The sequence below is a fragment of the Astyanax mexicanus genome, chromosome 11, assembly GCF_023375975.1.
Source record: "Astyanax mexicanus isolate ESR-SI-001 chromosome 11, AstMex3_surface, whole genome shotgun sequence".
Classification (NCBI taxonomy): Eukaryota; Metazoa; Chordata; class Actinopteri; order Characiformes; family Acestrorhamphidae; genus Astyanax; species Astyanax mexicanus.
In genome coordinates, this window is record NC_064418.1 from 19,718,478 (window position 1) to 19,744,706 (window position 26,229).

Consider the following 26,229-nt stretch of genomic DNA (forward strand, 5'->3'; position numbering starts at 1 on the left):
GAGGAGTAGCGTACAGAAAAAAAGGCGTAAGAATAATAATAATAACTAGAAAAGGAAAGTTCGATAACGAACTTTAAGTTGGCTTGGAAAAGTACGTTAAATAGTTAAATAACGTTGAATAGTTAAAATGGTTGCTAAGATATTTCTGTCTAAAGCGTGTGAAGAGTGGTTGCTATGCTGTTGACTTTCGGCTAAATGTTGAAGTCCAAAAAGTTTATAGCTTATAAAGCTTATAATTATCTTATAAAGTAAAGTGTTGCTAAGTGGTTGCTAGGTAGTTGCTAGGCAGTTGCTAATGTAGTCCACATCGTTGCTTAGTGCTTGCTAATTGGTTGCTAGGCAGTTGCGAACATATTCCAGGTGGTTGCTAAGCTGTTGCTAACTTGTTGCTAGGCAATTCCTAACGTATTCCAAATGGTTTTTAAGTGGTTATTAGGCAGTTTCTAATATTTTCCAGGTGGTTGCTAACTGGTTGCTATGGTATCTGGGGTGGTTGCTAAGGTGTTGCTAGGTGGTTGCTAAGGTGTTGCTATGGTATCTGGGGTGGTTGCTAAGGTGTTGCTAGGTGGTTGCTAGAGGGTTGCTAGGTGGTTGCTAAGGTGTTGCTATGGGATCCGGGGTGGTTGCTAAGGTGTTGCTATGGTATCCGGGTTGGTTGCTAAGGTGTTGCTAGGTGGTTGCTAAGGTGTTGCTATGGTATCCAGGGTGGTTGCTAAGGTGTTGCTAGGTGGTTGCTAGGGTGTTGCTAGGCGGTTGCTATGGTATCCAGGGTGGTTGCTAAGGTGTTGCTAGGTGGTTGCTAAGGTGTTGCTAGGTGGTTGCTATGGTGTTGCTATGGTATCCGGGGTGGTTGCTAAGGTGTTGCTAGGTGGTTGCTAAGGTGTTGCTATGGTATCCAGGGTGGTTGCTAAGGTGTTGCTAGGTGGTTGCTAGGTGGTTGCTAGGGTGTTGCTAGGTGGTTGCTAAGGTGTTGATTTGGTATCCAGGGTGGTTGCTAAGGTGTTGCTATGGTATCCGGGGTGGTTGCTAAGGTGTTGCTAGGTGGTTGCAAGGTGGTTGCTAAGGTGTTGCTAGGTGGTTGCTAGGGTGTTGCTAGGTGGTTGCTAAGGTTTTGCTAGGTGGTTGCTAAGGTGTTGCTATGCTATCCAGGGTGGTTGCTAAGGTGTTGCTAGGTGGTTGCTAAGGTGTTGCTATGGTATCCGGGGTGGTTGCTAAGGTGTTGCTAGGTGGTTGCTAAGGTGTTGCTATGGTATCCTGGGTGGTTGCTAAGGTGTTGCTAGGTGGTTGCTAGGCAGTTGCTAAGGTGTTGCTATGGTATCCTGGGTGGTTGCTAAGGTGTTTCTAGGTGGTTGCTAAGGTGTTGCTAGGTGGTTGCTAAGGTGTTGCTATGGTATCCGGGGTGGTTGCTAAGGTGTTGCTAGGTGGTTGCTAGGCGGTTGCTTAAGTGTTGCTATGGTATCCGGGGTGGATGCTATGGTGTGGTTGCTAAGGTGTTGCTAGGTGGTTGCTAAGGTGTTGCTATGGTATCCAGGGTGGTTGCTAAGGTGTTGCTAGGTGGTTGCTAAGGTGTTGCTATGGTATCCTGGGTGGTTGCTAAGGTGTTTCTAGGTGGTTGCTAAGGTGTTTCTAGGTGGTTGCTAAGGTGTTGCTATGGTATCCAGGGTGGTTGCTAAGGTGTTGCTAGGTGGTTGCTAGGTGGTTGCTAGGGTGTTGCTAGGTGGTTGCTAAGGTGTTGCTAGGTGGTTGCTAAGGTGTTGCTATGGTATCCAGGGTGGTTGCTAAGGTGTTGCTAGGTGGTTGCTAAGGTGTTGCTAAGGTGTTGCTATGGTATCCGGGGTGGTTGCTAAGGTGTTGCTAGGTGGTTGCAAGGTGGTTGCTAAGGTGTTGCTAGGCGGTTGCTAAGGTGTTGCTATGGTGTCTAGGGTGGTTGCTAAGGTGTTGCTAGGTGGTTGCTAAGATGTTGCTATGGTATCTGGGGTGGTTGCTAAGGTGTTGCTAGGTGTATCTAACTGGTCGCTAGGCAGTTGCTACCATTTCTAAAGTGGTTGCTAAGCAGTTGCTAGGCAGTTGCTAACGTTTTCCAGGTGGTTGCTAAGGTGTTGCTATCTGGTTGCTAGGCAGTTGCTAACGTATTACACATGGTTGCTAAGTGGTTGCTAGGCAGTTGCTAATGTTTTCCAGGTGGTTGCTAAGGTGTATCTAACTGGTTCCTAGGCAGTAGTAGATAAAAAGAAAGAGTGTTAAATGTAGAAGTACAGAAAAAGGGAGAGCCTGAAATAGAGAAGTAGAGAGAAAATCAGCGTGAGAAGTAGAGAAAGAACACCCGAGAATGTGAGAAAAAGAGTGACAAGTAGAGAGAAATATTGAGCGAGAGAAAGAGAATTAGGGAAAAAGAGAGATCGAGAAATAAAGAAGTAGAGAAAGAAAAAGGATGTAGTAGAGAGATAGATAGAAAGAGAAAGCAAGACAGAAAAGTAGAGTGAAAGAGAAGTAGAGAGAAGAGCGAGAAATAAAGAGAGAGTAAGAGAGAAATAGAGAAATAGAAAAGTAGAAAGAAAGAGACATAGAAAAGTAGAGAGAGTGAGAAAGAGAGAGTGAGAAATAGAGAAGTAGAGAGAGAGTGAGAAAGAGAGAGTGAGAAATAGAGAAGTAGAGAGAGTGAGAAATAGAGACGTAGAGAGAGAGTGAGAAATAGAGACGTAGAGAGAGAGTGAAAAAGAGAGTGAGAAATATAGAAGTAGAGAGAGTGAGAAATAAAGAGAAATAGAGACGTAGAGAGAGAGTGAAAAAGAGAGTGAGAAATATAGAAGTAGAGAGAGTGAGAAATATAGAAGTAGAGAGAGAGAGTGAGAAATAGAGATGTAGAGAGAGAGTGAGAAATAGAGACGTAGAGAGAGAGTGAGAAAGAGTGAGAAATAGAGAAGTAGAGAGAGTGAGAAATAGAGACGTAGAAAAGAGTGAGAAAGAGAGAGTGAGAAATAGAGAAGTAGAGAGAGAGTGAGAAATAGAGACGTAGAGAGAGAGTGAGAAATAGAGAAGTAGAGAGCAAAAGAGAGAGTGAGAAGTAGAGAGCAAAAGAGAGAGTGAGACAGAGAAGTAGAGAGCAAACGAGAGAGTGAGAAGTAGAGAAGTAGAGAGCAAAAGAAAGAGTGAGAAATAGAGAAGTAGAGAGAGAGTGGGAAAGATAGAGTGAGAATTAGAGAAGTAGAGAGAGAGTGAGAAAGAGAGAGTGAGATAGAGAAGTAGAGAGAGAGTGAGAAATAGAGTGAGAAATAGAGACGTAGAGAGAGAGTGAGAAAGAGAGTGAGAAATAGAGGAGTAGAGAGCAAAAGAGAGTGAGAAATAGAGAAGTAGAGAGCAAAAGAGAGAGTGAGAAGTAGAGAAGTAGAGAGCAAAAGAAAGAGTGAGAAATATAGAAATAGAGAGAGAGTGGGAAAGAGAGTGAGAATTAGAGAAGTAGAGAGCGAAAGAGAGAGTGAGAAAGAGAGAGTGGTTGCTAAGCAGTCAATAGGTGGTTGCTAAACCCTGGCTGGGGTGCCGGGGTGTCCAAACTTTTGACTGATAGCTGCTCCATACAGCAGCTCCTCCATACACTCACAGTACTGGAGGAGCAGGGGAGAGAAGGGGTTCCGTGCGCAGAGCTGCTCGTGTGCGAGATGGAACTCTGGGCCCCCCATTCATTTCTATGGGAAAACTTCGTACGAAAATTGTACGAAAACCGTACGTCGTATCGCTTCGCAACCTGCTATTAATTTAAAGATCTCGGTAAGATCTATAAGCTCGCCAAATTTGGTCTTCGTATCTCAAAAATTGTGGCGGTTACGGACGTTTAAAATTTCGCCCCATTCATTCCTATGGGGAAAAAATGCGTACGTTTACGAAGTTTTTACGAAAACCGTACGATAAATCGCTCCAAAAAGCACAAGCACGCTAAGTTGGCATAGGTCCTACGATCCGTGAAAGTTTCGTGATTCTACGTTGAAAGCTCTAGGAGGAGTAGCGTACAGAAAAAAAGGCGTAAGAATAATAATAATAACTAGAAAAGGAAAGTTCGATAACGAACTTTAAGTTGGCTTGGAAAAGTACGTTAAATAGTTAAATAACGTTGAATAGTAAAAATGGTTGCTAAGATATTTCTGTCTAAAGCGTGTGAAGAGTGGTTGCTATGCTGTTGACTTTCGGCTAAATGTTGAAGTCCAAAAAGTTTTGGCTAACATGGTGAAAAGCTTATAATTATCTTATAAAGTAAAGTGTTGCTAAGTGGTTGCTAGGTAGTTGCTAGGCAGTTGCTAATGTAGTCCACATCGTTGCTTAGTGCTTGCTAATTGGTTGCTAGGCAGTTGCGAACATATTCCAGGTGGTTGCTAAGCTGTTGCTAACTTGTTGCTAGGCAATTCCTAACGTATTCCAAATGGTTTTTAAGTGGTTATTAGGCAGTTTCTAATATTTTCCAGGTGGTTGCTAACTGGTTGCTATGGTATCTGGGGTGGTTGCTAAGGTGTTGCTAGGTGGTTGCTAAGGTGTTGCTATGGTATCTGGGGTGGTTGCTAAGGTGTTGCTAGGTGGTTGCTAGAGGGTTGCTAGGTGGTTGCTAAGGTGTTGCTATGGGATCCGGGGTGGTTGCTAAGGTGTTGCTATGGTATCCGGGTTGGTTGCTAAGGTGTTGCTAGGTGGTTGCTAAGGTGTTGCTATGGTATCCAGGGTGGTTGCTAAGGTGTTGCTAGGTGGTTGCTAGGGTGTTGCTAGGCGGTTGCTATGGTATCCAGGGTGGTTGCTAAGGTGTTGCTAGGTGGTTGCTAAGGTGTTGCTATGGTATCCTGGGTGGTTGCTAAGGTGTTGCTAGGTGGTTGCTATGGTGTTGCTATGGTATCCAGGGTGGTTGCTAAGGTGTTGCTAGGTGGTTGCTAAGGTGTTGCTATGGTATCCTGGGTGGTTGCTAAGGTGTTGCTAGGTGGTTGCTAGGCAGTAGCTAAGGTGTTGCTATGGTATCCTGGGTGGTTGCTAATGTGTTGCTAGGTGGTTGCTAAGGTGTTGCTAGGTGGTTGCTAAGGTGTTGCAATGGTATCTGGGGTGGTTGCTAAGGTGTTGCTAGGTGGTTGCTAGGCGGTTGCTTAGGTGTTGCTATGGTATCCGGGGTGGTTGCTACGGTGTTTCTAAGTGGTTGCTAAGGTGTTGCTAGGTGGTTGCTAAGGTGTTGCTATGGTATCCAGGGTGGTTGCTAAGGTGTTGCTAGGTGGTTGCTAAGGTGTTGCTATGGTATCCAGGGTGGTTGCTAAGGTGTTGCTAGGTGGTTGCTAGGTGGTTGCTAGGGTGTTGCTAGGTGGTTGCTAAGGTGTTGCTATGGTATCCAGGGTGGTTGCAAAGGTGTTGCTAGGTGGTTGCTAGGGTATTGCTAGGTGGTTGCTAAGGTGTTGCTAGGTGGTTGCTAAGGTGTTGCTATGGTATCCAGGGTGGTTGCTAAGGTGTTGCTAGGTGGTTGCTAAGGTGTTGCTAGGTGGTTGCTAAGGTGTTGCTATGGTATCCGGGGTGGTTGCTAAGGTGTTGCTAGGTGGTTGCAAGGTGGTTGCTAAGGTGTTGCTAGGTGGTTGCTAGGGTGTTGCTAGGTGGCTGCTAAGGTTTTGCTAGGTGGTTGCTAAGGTGTTGCTATGCTATCCAGGGTGGTTGCTAAGGTGTTGCTAGGTGGTTGCTAAGGTGTTGCTATGGTATCCGGGGTGGTTGCTAAGGTGTTGCTAGGTGGTTGCTAGACGGTTGCTAGGCGGTTGCTAAGGTGTTGCTATGGTGTCTGTGGTGGTTGCTAAGGTGTTGCTAGGTGGTTGCTAAGATGTTGCTATGGTATCTGGGGTGGTTGCTAAGGTGTTGCTAGGTGTATCTGACTGGTCGCTAGGCAGTTGCTACCATTTCTAAAGTGGTTGCTAAGCAGTTGCTAACGTTTTCCAGGTGGTTGCTAAGGTGTTGCTATCTGGTTGCTAGGCAGTTGCTAACGTATTACACATGGTTGCTAAGTGGTTGCTAGGCAGTTGCTAATGTTTTCCAGGTGGTTGCTAAGGTGTATCTAACTGGTTGCTAGGCAGTAGTAGATAAAAAGAAAGAGTGTTAAATGTAGAAGTACAGAAAAAGGGAGAGCCTGAAATAGAGAAGTAGAGAGAAAATCAGCGTGAGAAGTAGAGAAAGAACACCCGAGAATATGAGAAAAAGAGTGACAAGTAGAGAGAAATATTGAGCGAGAGAAAGAGAATTAGGGAAAAAGAGAGATCGAGAAATAAAGAAGTAGAGAAAGAAAGAGGATGTAGTAGAGAGATAGATAGAAAGAGAAAGCAAGACAGAAAAGTAGAGTGAAAGAGAAGTAGAGAGAAGAGCGAGAAATAAAGAGTAAGAGAGAAATAGAGAAATAGAAAAGTAGAAAGAAAGAGACATAGAAAAGTAGAGAGAGTGAGAAATAGAGAAGTAGAGAGAGAGTGAGAAAGAGAGAGTGAGAAATAGAGAAGAAGAGAGCAAAAGAGAGTGAGAAATAGAGAAGCAGAGAGAGAGTGAGAAATAGAGAAGTAGAGAGAGAGTGAGAAAGAGAGAGTGAGAAATAGAGAAGTAGAGAGAGTGAGAAATAGAGACGTAGAGAGAGAGTGAGAAAGAGAGTGAGAAATAGAGAAGTAGAGAGAGAGTGAGAAATAGAGACGTAGAGAGAGAGTGAAAAAGAGAGTGAGAAATATAGAAGTAGAGAGAGTGAGAAATATAGAAGTAGAGAGAGACAGTGAGAAATAGAGACGTAGAGAGAGAGTGAGAAAGAGAGAGTGAGATAGAGAAGTAGAGAGAGAGTGAGAAATAGAGTGAGAAATAGACGTAGAGAGAGAGTGAGAAAGAGAGTGAGAAATAGAGACGTAGAGAGAGAGTGAGAAATAGAGACGTAGAGAGAGAGTGAGAAAGAGAGTGAGAAATATAGGAGAAGAGAGCAAAAGAGAGTGAGAAATAGAGAAGTAGAGAGCAAAAGAGAGAGTGAGAAGTAGAGAAGTAGAGAGCAAAAGAAAGAGTGAGAAATATAGAAATAGAGAGAGAGTGGGAAAGAGAGTGAGAATTAGAGAAGTAGAGAGCGAAAGAGAGAGTGAGAAAGAGAGAGTGGTTGCTAAGCAGTTAATAGGTGGTTGCAAAGCCCTGGCTGGGGTGCCGGGGTGTCCAAACTTTTGACTGATAGCTGCTCCATACAGCAGCTCCTCCATACACTCACAGTACTGGAGGAGCAGGGGAGAGAAGGGGTTCCGTGCGCAGAGCTGCTCGTGTGCGAGATGGAACTCTGGGCCCCCCATTCATTTCTATGGGAAAACTTCGTACGAAAATTGTACGAAAACCGTACGTCGTATCACTTCGCAACCTCCTATTAATTTTAAGATCTCGGTAAGATCTATAAGCTCGCCAAATTTGGTCTTCGTATCTCAAAAATTGTGGCGGTTACGGACGTTTAAAATTTCGCCCCATTCATTCCTATGGGGAAAAAATGCGTACGTTTACGAAGTTTTTACGAAAACCGTACGATAAATCGCTCCAAAAAGCACAAGCACGCTAAGTTGGCATAGGTCCTACGATCCGTGAAAGTTTCGTGATTCTACGTTGAAAGCTCTAGGAGGAGTAGCGTACAGAAAAAAAAGGCGTAAGAATAATAATAATAATAATAACTAGAAAAGGAAAGTTCGATAACGAACTTTAAGTTGGCTTGGAAAAGTACGTTAAATAGTTAAATAACGTTGAATAGTTAAAATGGTTGCTAAGATATTTCTGTCTAAAGCGTGTGAAGAGTGGTTGCTATGCTGTTGACTTTCGGCTAAATGTTGAAGTCCAAAAAGTTTTGGCTAACATGGTGAAAAGCTTATAATTATCTTATAAAGTAAAGTGTTGCTAAGTGGTTGCTAGGTAGTTGCTAGGCAGTTGCTAATGTAGTCCACATCGTTGCTTAGTGCTTGCTAATTGGTTGCTAGGCAGTTGCGAACATATTCCAGGTGGTTGCTAAGCTGTTGCTAACTTGTTGCTAGGCAATTCCTAACGTATTCCAAATGGTTTTTAAGTGGTTATTAGGCAGTTTCTAATATTTTCCAGGTGGTTGCTAACTGGTTGCTATGGTATCTGGGGTGGTTGCTAAGGTGTTGCTAGGTGGTTGCTAAGGTGTTGCTATGGTATCTGGGGTGGTTGCTAAGGTGTTGCTAGGTGGTTGCTAGAGGGTTGCTAGGTGGTTGCTAAGGTGTTGCTATGGGATCCGGGGTGGTTGCTAAGGTGTTGCTATGGTATCCGGGTTGGTTGCTAAGGTGTTGCTAGGTGGTTGCTAAGGTGTTGCTATGGTATCCAGGGTGGTTGCTAAGGTGTTGCTAGGTGGTTGCTAGGGTGTTGCTAGGCGGTTGCTATGGTATCCAGGGTGGTTGCTAAGGTGTTGCTAGGTGGTTGCTAAGGTGTTGCTAGGTGGTTGCTATGGTGTTGCTATGGTATCCGGGGTGGTTGCTAAGGTGTTGCTAGGTGGTTGCTAAGGTGTTGCTATGGTATCCAGGGTGGTTGCTAAGGTGTTGCTAGGTGGTTGCTAGGTGGTTGCTAGGGTGTTGCTAGGTGGTTGCTAAGGTGTTGATTTGGTATCCAGGGTGGTTGCTAAGGTGTTGCTAGGTGGTTGCTAAGGTGTTGCTATGGTATCCGGGGTGGTTGCTAAGGTGTTGCTAGGTGGTTGCAAGGTGGTTGCTAAGGTGTTGCTAGGTGGTTGCTAGGGTGTTGCTAGGTGGTTGCTAAGGTTTTGCTAGGTGGTTGCTAAGGTGTTGCTATGGTATCCAGGGTGGTTGCTAAGGTGTTGCTAGGTGGTTGCTAAGGTGTTGCTATGGTATCCGGGGTGGTTGCTAAGGTGTTGCTAGGTGGTTGCTAAGGTGTTGCTAGGCGGTTGCTAAGGTGTTGCTATGGTGTCTTGGGTGGTTGCTAAGGTGTTGCTAGGTGGTTGCTAAGATGTTGCTATGGTATCTGGGGTGGTTGCTAAGGTGTTGCTAGGTGTATCTAACTGGTCGCTAGGCAGTTGCTACCATTTCTAAAGTGGTTGCTAAGCAGTTGCTAGGCAGTTGCTAACGTTTTCCAGGTGGTTGCTAAGGTGTTGCTATCTGGTTGCTAGGCAGTTGCTAACGTATTACACATGGTTGCTAAGTGGTTGCTAGGCAGTTGCTAATGTTTTCCAGGTGGTTGCTAAGGTGTATCTAACTGGTTCCTAGGCAGTAGTAGATAAAAAGAAAGAGTGTTAAATGTAGAAGTACAGAAAAAGGGAGAGCCTGAAATAGAGAAGTAGAGAGAAAATCAGCGTGAGAAGTAGAGAAAGAACACCCGAGAATGTGAGAAAAAGAGTGACAAGTAGAGAGAAATATTGAGCGAGAGAAAGAGAATTAGGGAAAAAGAGAGATCGAGAAATAAAGAAGTAGAGAAAGAAAAAGGATGTAGTAGAGAGATAGATAGAAAGAGAAAGCAAGACAGAAAAGTAGAGTGAAAGAGAAGTAGAGAGAAGAGCGAGAAATAAAGAGAGAGTAAGAGAGAAATAGAGAAATAGAAAAGTAGAAAGAAAGAGACATAGAAAAGTAGAGAGAGTGAGAAAGAGAGAGTGAGAAATAGAGAAGTAGAGAGAGAGTGAGAAAGAGAGAGTGAGAAATAGAGAAGTAGAGAGAGTGAGAAATAGAGACGTAGAGAGAGAGTGAGAAAGAGAGTAAGAAATAGAGAAGTAGAGAGAGAGTGAGAAATAGAGACGTAGAGAGAGAGTGAAAAAGAGAGTGAGAAATATAGAAGTAGAGAGAGTGAGAAATAAAGAGAAATAGAGACGTAGAGAGAGAGTGAAAAAGAGAGTGAGAAATATAGAAGTAGAGAGAGTGAGAAATATAGAAGTAGAGAGAGAGAGTGAGAAATAGAGACGTAGAGAGAGAGTGAGAAATAGAGACGTAGAGAGAGAGTGGGAAAAGAGTGAGAAATAGAGAAGTAGAGAGAGTGAGAAATAGAGACGTAGAAAAGAGTGAGAAAGAGAGAGTGAGAAATAGAGAAGTAGAGAGAGAGTGAGAAATAGAGACGTAGAGAGAGAGTGAGAAATAGAGAAGTAGAGAGCAAAAGAGAGAGTGAGAAGTAGAGAGCAAAAGAGAGAGTGAGACAGAGAAGTAGAGAGCAAACGAGAGAGTGAGAAGTAGAGAAGTAGAGAGCAAAAGAAAGAGTGAGAAATAGAGAAGTAGAGAGAGAGTGGGAAAGATAGAGTGAGAATTAGAGAAGTAGAGAGAGAGTGAGAAAGAGAGAGTGAGATAGAGAAGTAGAGAGAGAGTGAGAAATAGAGTGAGAAATAGAGACGTAGAGAGAGAGTGAGAAAGAGAGTGAGAAATAGAGGAGTAGAGAGCAAAAGAGAGTGAGAAATAGAGAAGTAGAGAGCAAAAGAGAGAGTGAGAAGTAGAGAAGTAGAGAGCAAAAGAAAGAGTGAGAAATATAGAAATAGAGAGAGAGTGGGAAAGAGAGTGAGAATTAGAGAAGTAGAGAGCGAAAGAGAGAGTGAGAAAGAGAGAGTGGTTGCTAAGCAGTTAATAGGTGGTTGCTAAACCCTGGCTGGGGTGCCGGGGTGTCCAAACTTTTGACTGATAGCTGCTCCATACAGCAGCTCCTCCATACACTCACAGTACTGGAGGAGCAGGGGAGAGAAGGGGTTCCGTGCGCAGAGCTGCTCGTGTGCGAGATGGAACTCTGGGCCCCCCATTCATTTCTATGGGAAAACTTAGTACGAAAATTGTACGAAAACCGTACGTCGTATCGCTTCGCAACCTGCTATTAATTTAAAGATCTCGGTAAGATCTATAAGCTCGCCAAATTTGGTCTTCGTATCTCAAAAATTGTGGCGGTTACGGACGTTTAAAATTTCGCCCCATTCATTCCTATGGGGAAAAAATGCGTACGTTTACGAAGTTTTTACGAAAACCGTACGATAAATCGCTCCAAAAAGCACAAGCACGCTAAGTTGGCATAGGTCCTACGATCCGTGAAAGTTTCGTGATTCTACGTTGAAAGCTCTAGGAGGAGTAGCGTACAGAAAAAAAGGCGTAAGAATAATAATAATAATAATAATAAGAAGAAGATTACGAAGAACAAGAAGTTGGCTTTTCCAAGCCAACTTAACTAGAAAAGGAAAGTTCGATAACGAACTTTAAGTTGGCTTGGAAAAGTACGTTAATAACGTTGAAAAAGTTAAAATGGTTGCTAAGATATTTCTGTCTAAAGCGTGTGAAGAGTGGTTGCTTTGCTGTTGACTTTCAGCTAAATGTTAAAGTCTAAAAAGTTTTGGCTAACATGGTGAAAAGCTAATAATTGTCTTATAAAGTAATATAAACACTTTACTTTATATATACCTATATAAAGTAAAGTGTTGCTAAGTGGTTGCTAGGTAGTTACTAGGCAGTTGCTAATGTATTCCACATCGTTGCTTAGTGTTTGCTAATTGGTTGCTAAGGTGTTGCTATGGTATCCAGGGTGGTTGGTAAGGTGTTGCTAGGTGGTTGCTAGGTGGTTGCTAAGGTGTTGCTATGGTATCCGGGGTGTTGCCAAGGTGTTGCTAGGTGGTTGCTAGGGTGTTGCTAGGCGGTTGCTAGGCGGTTGCTATGGTATCCGGGGTGGTTGCTAAGGTGTTGCTAGGTGGTTGCTAGGTGGTTGCTAAGGTGTTGCTATGCGGTTGCTAAGGTGTTGCTATGGTATCTGGGGTGGTTGCTAAGGTGTTGCTAGGTGGTTGCTAGGGTGTTGCTATGGTATCTGGGGTGGTTGCTAAGGTGTTGCTAGATGGTTGCTAAGGTGTTGCTATGGTATCCGGGGTGGTTGCTAAGGTGTTGCTAGGTGGTTGCTAAGGTGTTGTTATGGTATCCTGGGTGGTTGCTAAGGTGTTGCTAGGTGGTTGCTAGGCGGTTGCTAAGGTGTTGTTATGGCATCCGGGGTGGTTGCTAAGATGTTGCTAGGTGGTTGCTAAGGTGTTGCTATGGTATCCGGGGTGGTTGCTAAGGTGTTGCTAGGTGGTTGCTAAGGTGTTGCTAGGTGGTTGCTAAGGTGTTGCTATGGTATCTGGGGTGGTTGCTAAGGTGTTGCTAGGCGGTTGCTAAGGTGTTGCTAGGCGGTTGCTAAGGTGTTGCCAGGTGGTTGCTAAGGTGTTGCTATGGTATCCGGGTGGTTGCTAGGTGGTTGCTAACGTGTTGCTAGGCGGTTGCTAAGGTGTTGCTATGGTATCCAGGGTGGTTGCTAAGGTGTTGCTAGGCGGTTGCTATGGTATCTGGGTTGGTTGCTAAGGTGTTGCTAGGTGGTTGCTAAGGTGTTGCTAGGTGGTTGCTAAGGTGTTGCTAGATGGTTGCTAAGGTGTTGCTATGGTATCCGGGGTGGTTGCTAAGGTGTTGCTAGGTGGTTGCTAGGTGGTTGCTAAGGTGTTGCTATGTTATCCTGGGTGGTTGCTAAGGTGTTGCTAGGTGGTTGCTAGGCGGTTGCTAAGGTGTTGCTATGGTATCCGAGGTGGTTGCTAAATGGTTACTAGGCAGTTCCTAACGTATTCCACATGGTTGCTAAGTGGTTGCTAGGCACTTGCTAATGTTTTCCAGGTGGTTGCTAAGGTGTATCTAACTGGTTGCTAGGCAGTTGCTAATATTTCTGAAGTGGTTGCTAAGCAGTTGCTAGGCAGTTGTTAACGTTTTCCAGGTGGTTGCTAAGGTGTTGCTAACTGGTTGCTAGGCAGTTGCTAACGTATTCCACATGGTTGCTAAGTGGTTGCTAGGCAGTTGCTAACATTTTCCAGGTGGTTGCTAAGGTGTTGCTAACTGGTTGCTAGGCAGTTGCTAACATATTCCAGACATAAAAAGAAAGAGAAAGCAAGACATAGAAAAGTAGAGTGAAAGAGAAGTAGAGAGAAGAGCGAGAAATAAAGAAAGAGTAAGAGAGAATAGAGAAATAGAAAAGTAGCGAGAAAGAGAAATTGAGACGTAGAGAGAGAGAGTGAGAAAGAGAGAAAGAAAGAGTGAGAAATAGAGAAGTAGAGAGTAAAAGAGAGAGTGAGAAATAGAGACGTAGAGAGAGAGTGAGAAAGAGAGTGAGAAATTCAGAAGTAGAGTGAGAAAGAGAGTGAGAAAGAGAAGTAGAGAGCAAAAGAGAGTGAGAAATAGAGAAGTAGAGAGAGTGAGAAAGAGAGAGTGAGAAATAAAGAAATGTAAAGAGCAAAAGAGAGAGTGAGAAATAGAGAAGTAGAGAGAAAAAGATATAGAGACATAGAGCGTGAGAAAGAGATAAGTAGAGAGCAAAAGAGAGTGAGAAATAGAGAAGTAGAGAGCAAAAGAGAGAGTGAGAAATAGAGACGTAGAGAGAGTGAGAAATAGAGAAGTAGAGAGCAAAAGAGAGTGAGAAATAGAGAAGTAGAGAGAGTGAGAAAGAGAGTGTGAGAAATAGAGACGTAGAGAGAGAGTGAGAAAGAAAGAGTGAGAAATAGAGAAGTAGAGAGCAAAAGAGAGTGAGAAATAGAGAAGTAGAGAGCAAAAGAGAGTGACAAATACAGACATAGAGAGAGAGTGAGAAAGAGAGAGTGAGAAATAGAGAAGTAGAGAGCAAAAGAGAGAGTGAGAAGTAGAGAGCAAAAGAGAGAGCGAGAAGTAGATAAGTAGAGAGCAAAAGAGAGAGTGAGAAACAGAGAAGTAGAGAGCAAAAGATAGAGTGAAAAGTAGAGAGAGAGTGAGAAAGAGAGAGTGAGAGAAGTAGAGAGAGAGTGAGAAAGAGAGAGTGAGAGAAGTAGAGAGAGAGTGAGAAAGAGAGAGTGGTTGCTAAGCAGTTAATAGGTGGTTGCAAAGCGCTGGCTGGGGTGCCCGGGGTGTCCAAACTTTTGACTGATAGCTGCTCCATACAGCAGCTCCTCCATACACTCACAGTACTGGAGGAGCAGGGGAGAGAAGGGGTTCCGTGCGCAGAGCTGCTCGTGTGTGAGATGGAACTCTGGGCCCCCCATTCATTTCTATGGGAAAACTTCGTACGACAATTGTACGAAAACCGTACGTCGTATCACTTCGCAACCTACTATTAATTTAAAGATCTCGATAAGATCTATTAGCTCGCCGAATTTGGTCTCCGTATCTCAAAAATTGTGACCGTCACGGACGTTCAAAATTCTCCCCCATTCATTCCTATGGGGAAAAAATGCGTACGTTTACGAAGTTTTTACGAAAACCGTACGATAAATCGCTCCAAAAAGCACAAGCAACGTAATTCACTATAGGTCCTACGATCCGTGAAAGTTTCGTGATTCTACGATAAAAGCTCTAGGAGGAGTAGCGTACAGAAAAAAAGGCGTAAGAATAATAATAATAACTAGAAAAGGAAAGTTCGATAACGAACTTTAAGTTGGCTTGGAAAAGTACGTTAATAACGTTGAAAAAGTTAAAATGGTTGCTAAGATATTTCTGTCTAAAGCGTGTGAAGAGTGGTTGCTTTGCTGTTGACTTTCAGCTAAATGTTAAAGTCTAAAAAGTTTTGGCTAACATGGTGAAAAGCTAATAATTGTCTTATAAAGTAATATAAACACTTTACTTTATATATACCTATATAAAGTAAAGTGTTGCTAAGTGGTTGCTAGGTAGTTACTAGGCAGTTGCTAATGTATTCCACATCGTTGCTTAGTGTTTGCTAATTGGTTGCTAAGCAGATTCTTACATATTCCAGGTGGTTGCTAAGCTGTTGCTAACTGGTTGCTAGGCAATTGCTAATGTATTCCACATGGTTGTTAAGTGGTTGCTAGGCAGTTTCTAATATTTTCCAGGTGGTTGCTAAGTGGTTGCTAACTGGTTGCTATGCAGTTGCTAACATATTCCACATGGTTTCCAAGTGGTTGCTAAGGTGTTGATACGGTATCCGGGTTGGTTGCTAAGGTGTTGCTAGGTGGTTGCTAAGGTGTTGCTATGGTATCCGGGGTGTTGCCAAGGTGTTGCTAGGTGGTTGCTAGGGTGTTGCTAGGCGGTTGCTAGGCGGTTGCTATGGTATCCGGGGTGGTTGCTAAGGTGTTGCTAGGTGGTTGCTAGGTGGTTGCTAAGGTGTTGCTATGCGGTTGCTAAGGTGTTGCTATGGTATCTGGGGTGGTTGCTAAGGTGTTGCTAGGTGGTTGCTAGGGTGTTGCTATGGTATCTGGGGTGGTTGCTAAGGTGTTGCTAGATGGTTGCTAAGGTGTTGCTATGGTATCCGGGGTGGTTGCTAAGGTGTTGCTAGGTGGTTGCTAGGCGGTTGCTAAGGTGTTGTTATGGCATCCGGGGTGGTTGCTAAGATGTTGCTAGGTGGTTGCTAAGGTGTTGCTATGGTATCCGGGGTGGTTGCTAAGGTGTTGCTAGGTGGTTGCTAAGGTGTTGCTAGGTGGTTGCTAAGGTGTTGCTATGGTATCTGGGGTGGTTGCTAAGGTGTTGCTAGGCGGTTGCTAAGGTGTTGCTAGGCGGTTGCTAAGGTGTTGCCAGGTGGTTGCTAAGGTGTTGCTATGGTATCCGGGTGGTTGCTAGGTGGTTGCTAACGTGTTGCTAGGCGGTTGCTAAGGTGTTGTTATGGCATCCGGGGTGGTTGCTAAGATGTTGCTAGGTGGTTGCTAAGGTGTTGCTATGGTATCCGGGGTGGTTGCTAAGGTGTTGCTAGGTGGTTGCTAAGGTGTTGCTAGGTGGTTGCTAAGGTGTTGCTATGGTATCTGGGGTGGTTGCTAAGGTGTTGCTAGGCGGTTGCTAAGGTGTTGCTAGGTGGTTGCTAACGTGTTGCTAGGCGGTTGCTAAGGTGTTGCTATGGTATCCAGGGTGGTTGCTAAGGTGTTGCTAGGCGGTTGCTATGGTATCTGGGTTGGTTGCTAAGGTGTTGCTAGGTGGTTGCTAAGGTGTTGCTAGGTGGTTGCTAGGTGGTTGCTAAGGTGTTGCTAGATGGTTGCTAAGGTGTTGCTATGGTATCCGGGGTGGTTGCTAAGGTGTTGCTAGGTGGTTGCTAGGTGGTTGCTAAGGTGTTGCTATGTTATCCTGGGTGGTTGCTAAGGTGTTGCTAGGTGGTTGCTAGGCGGTTGCTAAGGTGTTGCTATGGTATCCGAGGTGGTTGCTAAATGGTTACTAGGCAGTTCCTAACGTATTCCACATGGTTGCTAAGTGGTTGCTAGGCACTTGCTAATGTTTTCCAGGTGGTTGCTAAGGTGTATCTAACTGGTTGCTAGGCAGTTGCTAATATTTCTGAAGTGGTTGCTAAGCAGTTGCTAGGCAGTTGTTAACGTTTTCCAGGTGGTTGCTAAGGTGTTGCTAACTGGTTGCTAGGCAGTTGCTAACGTATTCCACATGGTTGCTAAGTGGTTGCTAGGCAGTTGCTAACATTTTCCAGGTGGTTGCTAAGGTGTTGCTAACTGGTTGCTAGGCAGTTGCTAACATATTCCAGACATAAAAAGAAAGAGAAAGCAAGACATAGAAAAGTAGAGTGAAAGAGAAGTAGAGAGAAGAGCGAGAAATAAAGAAAGAGTAAGAGAGAATAGAGAAATAGAAAAGTAGCGAGAAAGAGAAATTGAGACGTAGAGAGAGAGAGTGAGAAAGAGAGTGAGAAATTCAGAAGTAGAGTGAGAAAGAGAGTGAGAAATAGAGAAGTAGAGAGTAAAAGAGAGAGTGAGAAATAGAGACGTAGAGAGAGAGTGAGAAAGAGAGTGAGAAATTCAGAAGTAGAGTGAGAAAGAGAGTGAGAAATAGAGAAGTAGAGAGCAAAAGAGAGTGAGAAATAGAGAAGTAGAGAGAGTGAGAAAGAGAGAGTGAGAAATAAAGAAATGTAAAGAGCAAAAGAGAGAGTGAGAAATAGAGAAGTAGAGAGAAAAAGATATAGAGACATAGAGCGTGAGAAAGAGATAAGTAGAGAGCAAAAGAGAGTGAGAAATAGAGAAGTAGAGAGCAAAAGAGAGAGTGAGAAATAGAGACGTAGAGAGAGTGAGAAATAGAGAAGTAGAGAGCAAAAGAGAGTGAGAAATAGAGAAGTAGAGAGAGTGAGAAAGAGAGTGTGAGAAATAGAGACGTAGAGAGAGAGTGAGAAAGAAAGAGTGAGAAATAGAGAAGTAGAGAGCAAAAGAGAGTGAGAAATAGAGAAGTAGAGAGCAAAAGAGAGTGAGAAATAGAGACATAGAGAGAGAGTGAGAAAGAGAGAGTGAGAAATAGAGAAGTAGAGAGCAAAAGAGAGAGTGAGAAGTAGAGAGCAAAAGAGAGAGCGAGAAGTAGATAAGTAGAGAGCAAAAGAGAGAGTGAGAAACAGAGAAGTAGAGAGCAAAAGATAGAGTGAAAAGTAGAGAGAGAGTGAGAAAGAGAGAGTGAGAGAAGTAGAGAGAGAGTGAGAAAGAGAGAGTGAGAGAAGTAGAGAGAGAGTGAGAAAGAGAGAGTGGTTGCTAAGCAGTTAATAGGTGGTTGCAAAGCGCTGGCTGGGGTGCCCGGGGTGTCCAAACTTTTGACTGATAGCTGCTCCATACAGCAGCTCCTCCATACACTCACAGTACTGGAGGAGCAGGGGAGAGAAGGGGTTCCGTGCGCAGAGCTGCTCGTGTGCGAGATGGAACTCTGGGCCCCCCATTCATTTCTATGGGAAAACTTCGTACGACAATTGTACGAAAACCGTACGTCGTATCGCTTCGCAACCTACTATTAATTTAAAGATCTTGATAAGATCTATTAGCTCGCCGAATTTGGTCTCCGTATCTCAAAAATTGTGACCGTCACGGACGTTCAAAATTCTCCCCCATTCATTCCTATGGGGAAAAAATGCGTACGTTTACGAAGTTTTTACGAAAACCGTACGATAAATCGCTCCAAAAAGCACAAGCAACGTAATTCACTATAGGTCCTACGATCCGTGAAAGTTTCGTGATTCTACGATAAAAGCTCTAGGAGGAGTAGCGTACAGAAAAAAAGGCGTAAGAATAATAATAATAACTAGAAAAGGAAAGTTCGATAACGAACTTTAAGTTGGCTTGGAAAAGTACGTTAATAACGTTGAAAAAGTTAAAATGGTTGCTAAGATATTTCTGTCTAAAGCGTGTGAAGAGTGGTTGCTTTGCTGTTGACTTTCAGCTAAATGTTAAAGTCCAAAAAGTTTTGGCTAACATGGTGAAAAGCTAATATTTGTCTTATAAAGTAATATAAACACTTTACTTTATATATACCTATATAAAGTAAAGTGTTGCTAAGTGGTTGCTAGGTAGTTACTAGGCAGTTGCTAATGTATTCCACATCGTTGCTTAGTGTTTGCTAATTGGTTGCTAAGCAGATTCTTACATATTCCAGGTGGTTGCTAAGCTGTTGCTAACTGGTTGCTAGGCAATTGCTCATGTATTCCACATGGTTGTTAAGTGGTTGCTAGGCAGTTTCTAATATTTTCCAGGTGGTTGCTAAGTGGTTGCTAACTGGTTGCTATGCAGTTGCTAACATATTCCACATGGTTTCCAAGTGGTTGCTAAGGTGTTGATATGGTATCCGGGTTGGTTGCTTAGGTGTTGCTAGGTGGTTGCTAAGGTGTTGCTATGGTATCCAGGGTGGTTGGTAAGGTGTTGCTAGGTGGTTGCTAGGTGGTTGCTAGGTGGTTGTTAAGGTGTTGCTATGGTATCTGGGGTGTTGCCAAGGTGTTGCTAGGTGGTTGCTAGGTGGTTGCTAAGGTGTTGCTATGTGGTTGCTAAGGTGTTGCTATGGTATCTGGGGTGGTTGCTAAGGTGTTGCTAGGTGGTTGCTAGGGTGTTGCTATGCTATCTGGGGTGGTTGGTAAGGTGTTGCTAGATGGTTGGTAAGGTGTTGCTATGGTATCCGGGGTGGTTGCTAAGGTGTTGCTAGGTGGTTGCTAAGGTGTTGCTAGGTGGTTGCTAAGGTGTTGCTAGGTGGTTGCTAAGGTGTTGCTATGGTATCTGTGGTGGTTGCTAAGGTGTTGCTATGGTATCCGGGTGGTTGCTAGGTGGTTGCTAATGTGTTGCTAGGCGGTTGCTAAGGTGTTGCTATGGTATCCAGGGTGGTTGCTAAGGTGTTGCTAGGCGGTTGCTAAGGTATTGCTATGGTATCCGGGGTGGTTGCTAAGGTGCTGCTAGGTGGTTGCAAGGTGGTTGCTAAGGTGTTGCTAGGTGGTTGCTAAGGTGTTGCTATGGTGTCTGGGGTGGTTCCTAAGGTGTTGCTAGGTGGTTGCTAAGGTGTTGCTATGGTATCTGGGGTGGTTGCTAAGGTGTTGCTAGATGGTTGCTAAGGTGTTGCTATGGTATCCAGGGTGGTTGCCAAGGTGTTGCTAGGTGGTTGCTAGGGTGTTGCTAGGTGGTTGCTAAGCGGTTGCTATGGTATCCGGGGTGGTTGCTAAGGTGTTGCTAGGTGGTTGCTAGGTGGTTGCTAAGGTGTTGCTAGGCGGTTGCTATGGTATCCGGGTTGGTTGCTAAGGAGTTGCTAGGTGGTTGCTAAGGTGTTGCTAGATGGTTGCTAAGGTGTTGCTAGATGGTTGCTAAGGTGTTGCTATGGTATCCTGGGTGGCTGCTAAGGTGTTGCTAGGTGGTTGCTAGGTGGTTGCTAAGGTGTTGCTATGGTATCTGGGGTGGTTGCTAAGGTGTTGCTAGGTGGTTGCTAAGGTGTTGCTAGGTGGTTGCTAAGGTGTTGCTAGATGGTTGCTAAGGTGTTGCTATGGTATCCTGGGTGGCTGCTAAGGTGTTGCTAGGTGGTTGCTAGGTGGTTGCTAAGGTGTTGCTATGGTATCCGGGGTGGTTGCTAAGGTGTTGCTAGGTGGTTGCTAGGCGGTTGCTAAGGTGTTGCTATGGTATCCGAGGTGGTTGCTAAACGGTTACTAGGCAGTTGCTAACGTATTCCACATGGTTGCTAAGTGGTTGCTAGGCACTTGCTAATGTTTTCCAGGTGGTTGCTAAGGTGTATCTAACTGGTTGCTAGGCAGTTGCTAATATTTCTAAAGTGGTTGCTAAGCAGTTGCTAGGCAGTTGCTAACGTTTTCCAGGTGGTTGCTAAGGTGTTGCTAACTGGTTGCTAGGCAGTTATGATCATTTCTAAAGTGGTTGCTAAGTGGTTTCTAGGCAGTTGCTAACATTTTCCAGGTGGTTGCTAAGGTGTTGCTAACTGGTTGCTAGGCAGTTGCTAACGTATTCCAGATGGTTGCTGAGCGGTTGTGATCATTTCTAAAGTGGTTGCTAGGCAGTTGCTAATGTTTACCAGGTGGTTGCTAAGGTGTTGATAACTGGTTGCTAGGTTGTTGCTATCATTTCTAAAATGGTTGAAGTAGAGAAAAAGAGAGAGTGTTAAATGTAGAAGTACAGAAAAAGGGAGAGCAAGAAATAAAGAAGTAGGGAGAAAACCGCGAGAAAAAGAGAAAGAACACGCGAGAATGTGAGAAAAAGAGTGACAAGTTGAGAGAAATATTGAGCGAGAAAAAGAGAATTAGAGAAAAAGGGACATCGAGAAATAAAGAAGTAGAGAAAGAAAGAGGAAGTAGTAGAGAGATAGATAGAAAGAGAAAGCAAGACATAGAAAAGTAGAGTGAAAGAGAAGTAGAGAGAAGAGCGAGAAATAAAGAAAGAGTAAGAGAGAATAGAGAAATAGAAAAGTAGCGAGAAAGAGAAATTGAGACGTAGAGAGAGAGAGTGAGAGAGAAAGAAAGAGTGAGAAATAGAGAAGTAGAGAGTAAAAGAGAGAGTGAGAAATAGAGACGTAGAGAGAGAGTGAGAAAGAGAGTGAGAAATTCAGAAGTAGAGTGAGAAAGAGAGTGAGAAATAGAGAAGTAGAGAGCAAAAGAGAGTGAGAAATAGAGAAGTAGAGAGAGAGAGTGAGAAAGAGAGAGTGAGAAATAAAGAAATGTAAAGAGCAAAAGAGAGAGTGAGAAATAGAGAAGTAGAGAGAAAAAGATATAGAGACATAGAGCGTGAGAAAGAGATAAGTAGAGAGCAAAAGAGAGTGAGAAAGAGAAGTAGAGAGCAAAAGAGAGAGTGAAAAATAGAGACGTAGAGAGAGTGAGAAATAGAGAAGTAGAGAGCAAAAGAGAGAGTGAGAAATAGAGAAGTAGAGAGAGTGAGAAAGAGAGTGTGAGAAATAGAGACGTAGAGAGAGAGTGAGAAAGAAAGAGTGAGAAATAGAGAAGTAGAGAGCAAAAGAGAGTGAGAAATAGAGAAGTAGAGAGCAAAAGAGAGAGTGAGAAATAGAGACGTAGAGAGAGTGAGAAAGAGAGAAGTAGAGAGCAAAAGAGAGAGTGAGAAGTAGAGAGCAAAAGAGAGAGCGAGAAGTAGAGAGCAAAAGAGAGAGTGAGAAATAGAGAAGTAGAAAGCAAAAGAGAGTGTGAGAAGTAGAGAGCAAAAGAGAGAGTGAGAAATAGAGAAGCAGAGAGCAAAAGAGAGAGTGAGAAGTAGAGAAGTAGAGAGCAAAAGAGAGAGTGAGAAGTAGATAAGTAGAGAGCAAAAGAGAGAGTGAGAAACAGAGAAGTAGAGAGCAAAAGAGAGAGTGAAAAGTAGAGAGAGAGTGAGAAAGAGAGAGTGAGAGAAGTAGAGAGAGAGTGAGAAAGAGAGAGTGAGAGAAGTAGAGAGAGAGTGAGAAAGAGAGAGTGGTTGCTAAGCAGTTAATAGGTGGTTGCAAAGCCCTGGCTGGGGTGCCGGGGTGTCCAAACTTTTGACTGATAGCTGCTCCATACAGCAGCTCCTCCATACACTCACAGTACTGGAGGAGCAGGGGAGAGAAGGGGTTCCGTGCGCAGAGCTGCTCGTGTGCGAGATGGAACTCTGGGCCCCCCATTCATTTCTATGGGAAAACTTCGTACGAAAATTGTACGAAAACCGTACGTCGTATCGCTTCGCAACCTGCTATTAATTTAAAGATCTCGGTAAGATCTATAAGCTCGCCAAATTTGGTCTTCATATCTCAAAAATTGTGGCGGTTACGGACGTTTAAAATTTCGCCCCATTCATTCCTATGGGGAAAAAATGCGTACGTTTACGAAGTTTTTACGAAAACCGTACGATAAATCGCTCCAAAAAGCACAAGCACGCTAAGTTGGCATAGGTCCTACGATCCGTGAAAGTTTCGTGATTCTACGTTGAAAGCTCTAGGAGGAGTAGCGTACAGAAAAAAAGGCGTAAGAATAATAATAATAACTAGAAAAGGAAAGTTCGATAACGAACTTTAAGTTGGCTTGGAAAAGTACGTTAAATAGTTAAATAACGTTGAATAGTAAAAATGGTTGCTAAGATATTTCTGTCTAAAGCGTGTGAAGAGTGGTTGCTATGCTGTTGACTTTCGGCTAAATGTTGAAGTCCAAAAAGTTTTGGCTAACATGGTGAAAAGCTTATAATTATCTTATAAAGTAAAGTGTTGCTAAGTGGTTGCTAGGTAGTTGCTAGGCAGTTGCTAATGTAGTCCACATCGTTGCTTAGTGCTTGCTAATTGGTTGCTAGGCAGTTGCGAACATATTCCAGGTGGTTGCTAAGCTGTTGCTAACTTGTTGCTAGGCAATTCCTAACGTATTCCAAATGGTTTTTAAGTGGTTATTAGGCAGTTTCTAATATTTTCCAGGTGGTTGCTAACTGGTTGCTATGGTATCTGGGGTGGTTGCTAAGGTGTTGCTAGGTGGTTGCTAAGGTGTTGCTATGGTATCTGGGGTGGTTGCTAAGGTGTTGCTAGGTGGTTGCTAGAGGGTTGCTAGGTGGTTGCTAAGGTGTTGCTATGGGATCCGGGGTGGTTGCTAAGGTGTTGCTATGGTATCCGGGTTGGTTGCTAAGGTGTTGCTAGGTGGTTGCTAAGGTGTTGCTATGGTATCCAGGGTGGTTGCTAAGGTGTTGCTAGGTGGTTGCTAGGGTGTTGCTAGGCGGTTGCTATGGTATCCAGGGTGGTTGCTAAGGTGTTGCTAGGTGGTTGCTAAGGTGTTGCTATGGTATCCGGGGTGGTTGCTAAGGTGTTGCTAGGTGGTTGCTAAGGTGTTGCTATGGTATCCTGGGTGGTTGCTAAGGTGTTGCTAGGTGGTTGCTATGGTGTTGCTATGGTATCCAGGGTGGTTGCTAAGGTGTTGCTAGGTGGTTGCTAAGGTGTTGCTATGGTATCCTGGGTGGTTGCTAAGGTGTTGCTAGGTGGTTGCTAGGCAGTAGCTAAGGTGTTGCTATGGTATCCTGGGTGGTTGCTAAGGAGTTTCTAGGTGGTTGCTAAGGTGTTGCTAGGTGGTTGCTAAGGTGTTGCTAGGTGGTTGCTAAGGTGTTGCAATGGTATCCGGGGTGGTTGCTACGGTGTTTCTAAGTGGTTGCTAAGGTGTTGCTAGGTGGTTGCTAAGGTGTTGCTATGGTATCCAGGGTGGTTGCTAAGGTGTTGCTAGGTGGTTGCTAAGGTGTTGCTATGGTATCCAGGGTGGTTGCTAAGGTGTTGCTAGGTGGTTGCTAGGTGGTTGCTAGGGTGTTGCTAGGTGGTTGCTAAGGTGTTGCTATGGTATCCAGGGTGGTTGCTAGGTGGTTGCTAGGTGGTTGCTAGGGTGTTGCTAGGTGGTTGCTAAGGTGTTGCTAGGTGGTTGCTAAGGTGTTGCTATGGTATCCAGGGTGGTTGCTAAGGTGTTGCTAGGTGGTTGCTAAGGTGTTGCTAGGTGGTTGCTAAGGTGTTGCTATGGTATCCGGGGTGGTTGCTAAGGTGTTGCTAGGTGGTTGCAAGGTGGTTGCTAAGGTGTTGCTAGGTGGTTGCTAGGGTGTTGCTAGGTGGTTGCTAAGGTTTTGCTAGGTGGTTGCTAAGGTGTTGCTATGGTATCCAGGGTGGTTGCTAATGTGTTGCTAGGTGGTTGCTAAGGTGTTGCTATGGTATCCGGGGTGGTTGCTAAGGTGTTGCTAGGTGGTTGCTAGACGGTTGCTAGGCGGTTGCTAAGGTGTTGCTATGGTGTCTGTGGTGGTTGCTAAGGTGTTGCTAGGTGATTGCTAAGATGTTGCTATGGTATCTGGGATGGTTGCTAAGGTGTTGCTAGGTGTATCTGACTGGTCGCTAGGCAGTTGCTACCATTTCTAAAGTGGTTGCTAAGCAGTTGCTAACGTTTTCCAGGTGGTTGCTAAGGTGTTGCTATCTGGTTGCTAGGCAGTTGCTAACGTATTACACATGGTTGCTAAGTGGTTGCTAGGCAGTTGCTAATGTTTTCCAGGTGGTTGCTAAGGTGTATCTAACTGGTTGCTAGGCAGTAGTAGATAAAAAGAAAGAGTGTTAAATGTAGAAGTACAGAAAAAGGGAGAGCCTGAAATAGAGAAGTAGAGAGAAAATCAGCGTGAGAAGTAGAGAAAGAACACCCGAGAATGTGAGAAAAAGAGTGACAAGTAGAGAGAAATATTGAGCGAGAGAAAGAGAATTAGGGAAAAAGAGAGATCGAGAAATAAAGAAGTAGAGAAAGAAAGAGGATGTAGTAGAGATAGATAGAAAGAGAAAGCAAGACAGAAAAGTAGAGTGAAAGAGAAGTAGAGAGAAGAGCGAGAAATAAAGAGTAAGAGAGAAATAGAGAAATAGAAAAGTAGAAAGAAAGAGACATAGAAAAGTAGAGAGAGTGAGAAATAGAGAAGTAGAGAGAGAGTGAGAAAGAGAGAGTGAGAAATAGAGAAGAAGAGAGCAAAAGAGAGTGAGAAATAGAGAAGCAGAGAGAGAGTGAGAAATAGAGAAGTAGAGAGAGAGTGAGAAAGAGAGAGTGAGAAATAGAGAAGTAGAGAGAGTGAGAAATAGAGACGTAGAGAGAGTGAGAAAGAGAGTGAGAAATAGAGAAGTAGAGAGAGAGTGAGAAATAGAGACGTAGAGAGAGAGTGAAAAAGAGAGTGAGAAATATAGAAGTAGAGAGAGTGAGAAATATAGAAGTAGAGAGAGAGAGTGAGAAATAGAGACGTAGAGAGAGAGTGAGAAAGAGAGAGTGAGATAGAGAAGTAGAGAGAGAGTGAGAAATAGAGTGAGAAATAGACGTAGAGAGAGAGTGAGAAAGAGAGTGAGAAATAGAGACGTAGAGAGAGAGTGAGAAATAGAGACGTAGAGAGAGAGTGAGAAAGAGAGTGAGAAATAGAGGAGTAGAGAGCAAAAGAGAGTGAGAAATAGAGAAGTAGAGAGCAAAAGAGAGAGTGAGAAGTAGAGAAGTAGAGAGCAAAAGAAAGAGTGAGAAATATAGAAATAGAGAGAGAGTGGGAAAGAGAGTGAGAATTAGAGAAGTAGAGAGCGAAAGAGAGAGTGAGAAAGAGAGAGTGGCTGGGGTGCCGGGGTGTCCAAACTTTTGACTGATAGCTGCTCCATACAGCAGCTCCTCCATACACTCACAGTACTGGAGGAGCAGGGGAGAGAAGGGGTTCCGTGCGCAGAGCTGCTCGTGTGCGAGATGGAACTCTGGGCCCCCCATTCATTTCTATGGGAAAACTTCGTACGAAAATTGTACGAAAACCGTACGTCGTATCGCTTCGCAACCTGCTATTAATTTAAAGATCTCGGTAAGATCTATAAGCTCGCCGAATTTGGTCTTCGTATCTCAAAAATTGTGGCGGTTACGGACGTTTAAAATTTCGCCCCATTCATTCCTATGGGGAAAAAATGCGTACGTTTACGAAGTTTTTACGAAAACCGTACGATAAATCGCTCCAAAAAGCACAAGCACGCTAAGTTGGCATAGGTCCTACGATCCGTGAAAGTTTCGTGATTCTACGTTGAAAGCTCTAGGAGGAGTAGCGTACAGAAAAAAAGGCGTAAGAATAATAATAATAATAATAATAACTAGAAAAGGAAAGTTCGATAACGAACTTTAAGTTGGCTTGGAAAAGTACGTTAAATAGTTAAATAACGTTGAATAGTTAAAATGGTTGCTAAGATATTTCTGTCTAAAGCGTGTGAAGAGTGGTTGCTATGCTGTTGACTTTCGGCTAAATGTTGAAGTCCAAAAAGTTTTGGCTAACATGGTGAAAAGCTTATAATTATCTTATAAAGTAAAGTGTTGCTAAGTGGTTGCTAGGTAGTTGCTAGGCAGTTGCTAATGTAGTCCACATCGTTGCTTAGTGCTTGCTAATTGGTTGCTAGGCAGTTGCGAACATATTCCAGGTGGTTGCTAAGCTGTTGCTAAATTGTTGCTAGGCAATTCCTAACGTATTCCAAATGGTTTTTAAGTGGTTATTAGGCAGTTTCTAATATTTTCCAGGTGGTTGCTAAGGTGTTGCTATGGTATCTGGGGTGGTTGCTAAGGTGTTGCTAGGTGGTTGCTAGGTGGTTGCTAAGGTGTTGCTATGGGATCCGGGGTGGTTGCTAAGCT

The 26,229-nt window shown here is 43.8% G+C and overlaps 1 long non-coding RNA gene across 1 annotated transcript in view; it reads left to right on the plus strand.

The window, feature by feature from the left end:
- The window catches only part of LOC125804918 (uncharacterized), a 28,170-nt gene extending 2,161 nt beyond the window's left edge, over positions 1-26,009 (plus strand). Inside the window, exons 2-3 of the long non-coding RNA XR_007441145.1 lie at positions 5,616-6,834; positions 24,680-26,009. This is a non-coding gene — a long non-coding RNA (uncharacterized LOC125804918). The remainder of the gene's footprint in view (positions 1-5,615; positions 6,835-24,679) is intronic.
- Positions 26,010-26,229: the final 220 nt, after the last annotated feature.